Source organism: Prionailurus viverrinus, chromosome F2 (genome assembly GCF_022837055.1).
Source record: "Prionailurus viverrinus isolate Anna chromosome F2, UM_Priviv_1.0, whole genome shotgun sequence".
Taxonomy (NCBI): domain Eukaryota; kingdom Metazoa; phylum Chordata; class Mammalia; order Carnivora; family Felidae; genus Prionailurus; species Prionailurus viverrinus.
Genome location: NC_062578.1, coordinates 54,359,117 through 54,366,930, shown reverse-complemented (window position 1 = coordinate 54,366,930; position 7,814 = coordinate 54,359,117). Strand labels below are relative to the sequence as shown.

Below are 7,814 nucleotides of genomic sequence, written 5' to 3'. Positions count from 1 at the left end.
GGTTCTTTCCTAAATGACATTGTTAAAGATACAGGATTTTTTTGCTTTTGTGCTTGATGTTTAGAAATACATTGCATGCACAATGAAATGATAATTTGGAAAAAAATAAGGGGCTGCTGCATGCTGTGTATACTGTAATTCTTAGCTAGTCATGCTGATTACAGCGAGTAGGTAAATAAGGAGAGGAAGTCACAGGGGTATTTCCTCTTTGCAGAATTGCCTTTATTAAATCGTTCTCTACTGTGATCGTCAGCCTATATTGAGGTAAAATATAAGAACATTAGTAAGCACATCCTGTCTGATCTTAGGACAATAATCATGTATCCATCCTGATAAATTGCTGTTTCTATGTTATAAACCCTGTGCATTGAGGAACTGATCAGATTTCCATTTGCCAGTAAACTTGGTAGAATGCTCTGAGCCAAATTTGTGATTTAGTTGTAGCAATCATGTGGGTCTTTACGATGTACATTTTACAATCATCTCTATTCGTGTTTTATGTCCGTTGTTTCTTCCTTTTGATCTGTTTTTATTTACGCTAAGTAGTAATTTTGGAAGTCACATTCTATCGTTTCTGGAACAAGATTGGGTATAAATAGGTAATAGGGTAGTGGATAGATAATTTCCAGTGAAGTGCTAATATGTCTTTTGGTTCTCTCCTCAGGATACCTTATAAATAACACAACAAAATAACTCCCAGCTTAACACTTGATAAGCCTTATAATTTATTAAAATTTTTTTAAAAATGTTTATTCATTTTTTGAAAGAGAGAGACAGTGTGATTGGTGGAGGAGCAAACAGAGAGGGAGACCCAGACTCTGAAGCAGGCTCCAGGCTCTGCCCTGATGTGGGGCTCGAACTCACAAAATGTGATATGACCTGAGGCTGAAGTCAGAAGCTAAACAACTGAGCCACTCAGGCACCCCAATAAGTCTTAAAATTTAAAGAGAACAATTTAGACGATGCGGGAGCCACCTGCTCTCCGAACTAGATCTAGATCGCAGCACAGAGGGGATGTCCTGGGTTACCCTTCCGGAGTCGTCCACAGCCAACTCTGGCCCCAGGGCAGCGGAGGCAGGAGAGATTAACAAGATTGTGGCTGTTGTCTTCTTTCTCACAAGGCTAGTTCGAAAACATGGTAAATTGAAAAAAGGGGCAGTTGAGAGGTTTGAAATTGACCCTTAAACTTCAAGAAAAATACAACATCACTGGTACCCAGAAAAACCATCAAAAGAACAGGTCTATGGAGACATCTGTGTCAGTACAGTTCAGAGAGTTGATCCTGATGTCCTGAGACATCTGCATGAGAACAGCTGCATCTCTTACACCCATCTAGGTTTGCCAAAGGAACTCACTCTGGGTGGGTCTACGTGAGGTGTGCTGTGGGTACAGAGAGAAAAACAATGTTGCCAGCTTTGAAAATGAGGATGAGAACAAGATGAAATCTCCAAGAAAGTTACCAGACCCCTTGATAACGTTATCTCTGAGTTCAGGATCCTGACCTAACAATGAAGAAACAAGCAAGAAGAAGTGAAACCCAATTCCATGACTGCAACCTCAAGCCCCTTGTATCACATTTCACAGTGGATATTCCTGCAACTTCCATTGTGGCATCCTTTGCTCAGAAAAAAAGCCAGGAATGTGCTGAGGGAATGGCCATCAGAATCAGTACCCTTCTCCTATTCCATTTGTTATCCAAATCATGAAAGGAAGAATGAACCATTTATCACCCAAATCCCTCCTGGAATGCGTTGTGACCAGAATCACTGGATTAATCCTCAGGTGTTAGCACCTCACTAGCTGCTTTTGATTCTGTTGGTGTCAATGATGAGAGAAGGTAGAATAAGTCTGACCACATATTAAAAATAAACGTTCAGGGGCGCTTGGGTGGCTCAGTCAGTTAAGCATTGGACTGTTGCTTTCGGCTCAGGTTGTGATCTCAACTGTTTCGTTTAGTGGATTCAGCAGCCCCGTCAGATTCTGTGCTGGCAACTCGGAGCCTGCTTGGGATTCTCTCTCAACCTTGTACTTATTTGCACTCTGTCTACTGTTTCGTGCCTTCTTCCCTTTATGTAACCTGCTCACCTGTAAGGAATTCTTTTGTCCCTTATCCTAAACTCAGTCAGGCTTCATATTCTCTAGAACCTTCCCTGTTAACCCAGGTTGAATGAAATGATCTTTGTTGGTTTTCATACTGCCCTGTACCTACCTCCATTATTTCTCTCAGCATATTACATATGAAATTCTCCTTTGAAGTGTCTGCCACAATTAGACTAAGAGGCTCTTTGATGGTGTGGGCCCTACCTTATTTCATTCTCCTCAGTGCCAGCTACTTTAGGTGTTGAGAAAAGATTTATTGAGTTAAACTGAACTGAATCAGGCAAGCAGTAAAGAACCAGGGAGCACGTAGGCACTATATGCACCATAGATCACATACTCAAACACAGAGCATGACAGATAATATAAATAAATAAGTGCATGTTCTGTCAAACGGGGGCAGCTCCTCTAATCCAGATGATCAGTTGTTACCAAGTGGGATTGCAGTCCCATCTTGCCAGATCTGTGGTTTTGGAGAAGTCAGAAGGGTCAATTTTTTAAGTAAATATTTCGATCTTAGATCTTAGTGGCAATAAATTCAGTTTTAAAGACTGTGTGGGCCAAAAAAACCTGGCTGTTTCCAGCATGAGGCTGCCAGTTGTGTCTCTGCTGTGATATTTCAACTAGGAATTTTGTTGTTGTTGTTGTTACAAATTACAAAAAAACAACTCTAGATATCTGACACAAAACAACAAACAAAAGAAAAAAATACCCCAAAGAAATGTAGTGGAAGGATCTAGGAGAAAGGGTAGTTAAAGAATTGGAGGAACAGCTAAATAACTACATTTGAAGCAGGACAGAGCCTGGATGGTGGTAGCAAATCTTGGAGACAAAAAGTAATCAACAGAGGAGTGACCAGACTCAGACAGGCTTCTGTCTGTGTCAAGAAGTTATGACTTCAATTACTGAGAGGGTTGCCAGATGTAGCAAGTAGAATATTGGACACACAGTTAAATGTGAACTTCCAATAAACAACCAATTTTTAGTGTAAGCATATCCCATGCAAAATCTCATTTTAGCAATTCTAATTAGTAGAAGTCAGAGTCTGAGTTGCTTAATTTGGGTCACATGTCTATCCTTAGTCCCCTGAATGAACCATCTAGGAGCACTTAAAGTAATGGATGATAGGCTTTTAAAATAAAATTGGGTTTTTCAACCACAGGAAGAGGCAAAGAATGTTAGGATGTCAAAATGGACCATTCTATCTACCTATCGATCTATCTATCATCTATCATCAATATATATGTTTATCATTGTCTTTTTACATAAACATGTAGTAGGGTGATATTAAAAATATTTTTTATTTAAAAAAATTTTTTTGTATAGGGGCACCTGGGTGGCTCAGAAGGTTAAGCATTCGACTTCGGCTCAGGTCATGATCTTGCGGGTCGTGGGTTCGAGCCCTGCGTCAGGTCTGTGCTGACAGCTTGGAGCCTGGAGTCTATTTCAGACTCTGTGTCTCCCTCTCTCTCTGCCCCTCCCTGTTCACACTCTGTCTCCCTCTTTCTCTCAAGAATAAATAAACATTAAAAAAAATAAAAAAAATTTTTGTTGAATATTTATTTATTTTTATTTATATTCAAGTTAGTTAGCATATAGTGTAGTCTTGGCTTCAGGAGTAGAATCCAGTGATTCATCTCTTACATATGACATCCAGTGCTCATCCCGAGACATGCCCTCCCTAATGCCTATCACCCATTTAACGCCCCCCTAGACCCCACCCTAATATTTTTTTAGATGTTGATAAGTCTGGATCAAGGTTCTCTGCTGTGCTGCATGTTATCTGTGCTGGATTGTGGGCAGGAGGTCTGGGGAGGATCTCAGGATCCAAGGAAGCCATAGAGAGGCACCAGGAGCTCTTGTTAACATCTGTTTACTGCTCAATATACAATTATTAGATGGTACAGGGGCGCCTGGGTGGCTCAGTCAGTTGAGTGTCAGACTTCGGCTAGGGTCATGATCTCACAGTTCATGAGTTCGAGCCCCACATCAGGCTCTGTGCTGACTGCTCAGAGCCTGGAGCCTGCTTCGGATTCTGTGTCTCCCTCTCTCTCTGCTCCTCCCCTGCTCACATGCTGTCTCTCTCTCTCAAAAATAAAGATTAAAAAATTAAAAAAAAACATGGTACAAAGGTAAACCTTAAGAAAGTGAATGTCCTTGTTTAGAAAAATACCTTGATGTAATGTTTTGACAGAGTTCGGGTGTCGCCTTTAAAAACAGAGGAGGAGAAAGCTAAGATATTCTGTGAAGGGTTAACATGAAGTTGAATCTGTGCCAAGGAAGAAATTAGAGAGTAGTAGAAGAAGACAAGAATGTGAGGATGCACACAGTCACTGGCCAGACTCTGGAAGGATGGTCATTGAGGAACGCCTGGTGGCATGACAGTACAGGACTTTTAAATGAGAATGGTTAATATTAAAATTTAAATTGGTTGTTGTGCTAAAGTATGCCTTATGAGAGCAATTTTGGAAGAAATAATATAAAAGGAGGTATGCTCTGCATGTGGGTTAGCGGAGACAGGAGAGAAGGGAGCAGTCATGGGAAGTGGGATGTGAGTGAGTCTGAGAGCTCAAGGGTTTAGAAATACAGAATGTGGGCATCGGAGGAAATGTGAGCTGTCAAGAACCCCTTTGAATTTTGTGTGTGTGGTGGGAGGAAGAATCTAGCATTTTATAACAATTTAATTAAATATCGGAGTACAGGGTGACTCCAGCTGACATTTGAGTCATAGATATGACCTAGATGGATAATTTACATTATGCAGTTGTAGCTTTCAAAAAACTTTCATTTGTTTATTTATTTTTGAGGGACAGAGAGAGAGAGAGAGCACGAGCAGAGGAGGAGCAGAGAGAGAGATGGAGACACAGAATCTGATGCAGGTTCCAGACTCTGAGCTGTCAGCACAGAGCCCGACGCGGGACTCAAACTCACAAACCGCAAGATTATGACCTGAGCTGAAGTCAGACGCTTAACCGACTGAGCCACCCAGGCGCTCCCATTGCAGCTTTTATATTAACCACCAATTGTTTCATTCTAGGGATTGTTAACATGTTGGTTGTCAGGAGTGGCTGGCTGTCAGTCCTATTCCTGGTTCCCAGAGTCTTCTATGTCATTCTTTTTGTCCCAAACCTTGTGATGCTCAGATCTTAAGTCTCCCTCTTTCTTGTGAGGTACCTGGGTTCTTTGTTGCCCTCTGTGTTTACTTGGAGTCTAGTAGTTATGATACAGGGCTTTCTCAGTGCATGTCTAATATATGTGCCTATGTACAGTATATGCTGCTCTTGCTGCTACTATTCATACTGTCTATTATATTTCTTTACTTTTCTCTTTCATACATGCATATTCCACTTGGTGCCGATACTACTGTGAATAGGAAACAATTCCACCCTTTTTGGAGCGTATGCCTGAGATCATGGGCTCTGGGGTCAGACCACCTGGAGTAAAAATCTTGCTTCCACCACTTGTTATCAAGCTCCGAGACCTCTCTCTGCCTCAGTGGCTCCCTCCTGTAACAAATTGAATGGGGTTATTTTAATTGGGTCTCAGAATCATAGAATTGGATGAATATGATTGTTGATTTAGGACCAGCTCTCATTATTGCTCATTCAAGGTGACTTTTTAAGCCTCCCTCTAGGGTGACCCTTAGGAAACCGCCCCCAGAAATCCGAAACTAGAACACTGATAATAGAGGATTCTGATACATCTTTCTTTCTCTTGTTTATGGCAACTCCTCTCCCAGGTGTGCTGATCATTCTCCCTCTTTCCTTAGAGCACATTTCCATTATATCTGTTCACCAAACGTTTTTAGTCATTTTTAAGTTTATGAAATGAAAATATCAGACTGCATATAAACTTCTGCAGCTTATCTTTTCACTTAAAATTATATTGTTGAGATTCATCCATACCTTTCCTTAAAATTTGTTTTCAATGTTTATTTATTTTTGAGAGACAGAGCACAAGCAGGGGAGGGGCAGAGAGAGAGGGAGACACAGAATCTGAAGCAGGCTCCAGGCTCTGAGCTGTCAGAACAGAGGCTGACGCAGGGCTCCAACCCAGAACTGCGAGATCGTTACCTGATCGAAGTCTGACGCTTAACCGACTGAGCCACCCAGGCACCCTGAGATTCACCCACATCTTTGTGTCTAGATGTTGTTCATTTGTTTTGACTGGTGTAGAGTACTTTATTATATGAGCATACCAAAATAACATTATTTATTATTCATTTCTTCTTTCAGTTTTCTTATTTCAGTTTTGTTTTGTTATTTCTTTACTACTAGGCAACAGGGTTACCATACACATCTGTGTATAGGTTTCCTGGTGTAGGCATACAGGAGTTTCTCTTAGGAAGAGAATTGCTGGATCATAGTCTATGCATATGTTCCACTTTACAAGACAAAACCAACTAATTTCCAAAGTATGGAGGCATTTGCAATTGATTTTTGGTATGGTATAAGCCTTATGTATAGCCTTCTTCCAACTCCATTTGTTTAAAAGACTTGCCCCCAAATGATTTGGTGTGCTAATCTTTTTTATATATCAAAGTTCCACATACATACATGTGGATGTATCTTGCAATCCAGATTTCATCGATTAATTTTTCTGTCCCTCTACCATGCCAGAATGGCTATAGCTTCAAAACAAGTTTGGAGATTTGGTGGTGGCTGAGATCGCTCTCTTTTTTCTTGTTAGAGAGAGAGGGAGAGAGAGAGAGAGAGGGAGTGTGAGAGTGTGTGCTCGAGGGGGAGGGGTAAAGGGAGAAGGAGGGAGAGAGAATCTCAAGCAGGCTCCGTGCCCAGCACAGAGCCCAAAGTGGGGCTCAATCCCACGACCCTGGGATCATGACCTGAACTGAAACAAGAGTCAGCCGCTTAACCCACCCAGGTGCCCTAGTGTGATCTTTACTGTAAGGTGTGTTGCTGTTCTTTAGATACCCTTTATGTTGTAATTTACTGAGGTTTTATTTTATTTTTTTAAAGTTTTTGTTTATTTATTTTGAGAAAGAGAGAGGGAGAGACAGAATCCCAAGCAGGCTTCATGCTGTCTTGAACCCACGAACCATGAGGTCATGACCTGAGTGGAGATCAAGAGTCGGACACTTAAGAAACTGAGCCACCCAGGTGCCCCTACTGAGGGTTTTATTAACTTTTTTCTCAGTATATGGAAAAGGTCCTATGGCTTTTCTCTAATCTGTTAATGTGGTAAATTACGTTTCCAGATTTTATAACACTAAACCAAGCTGTGCATTCCTGAGATGCACCCAAGTTATTCATTGAGTATTGTCACTTTTTATGTATTATTGAATTAAAATTATTAATATTTAGTTTGGGATATTTTGCAGAGAAATGAGAGAAATGGGTTTGCTTTCCCTACTCTGTCTGGCTTTGCTGTCTTGGTCGCTGTCTTCACAGAATGATTTTGGGAATCTTTCATCTTTCTATTCTCTAACATGTTTGAAGACTGGGTTGATCAGTACCTTAGCAAAATGTAACTGTACTGTCTGTGAAACGATATGGGCCTAGTGGTACAGGGAGAATGCTGATAATGTTTAATATCTAGCTTTTGGTTGGGGAGAGAGGCAGAGTTGCTAATCTGTAGTGTCTGGCAATTTCCATGGTATAAACTCTCCCACCAAGACTGATCTCAAGCTACTGATGTCAGTGTGACAGCACTGAATAAGGATGGTGATGACATCACTGAACATGGATGGAAGCTCCAGC

General features: G+C 41.0%; 1 pseudogene; it reads left to right on the top strand.

Moving 5' to 3' along the window:
* The first annotated feature begins 1,014 nt into the window (after nucleotides 1-1,014).
* On the top strand, nucleotides 1,015-1,800 carry LOC125156203 (protein BTG3-like; annotated as a pseudogene).
* The last annotated feature ends 6,014 nt before the right edge of the window (nucleotides 1,801-7,814 follow it).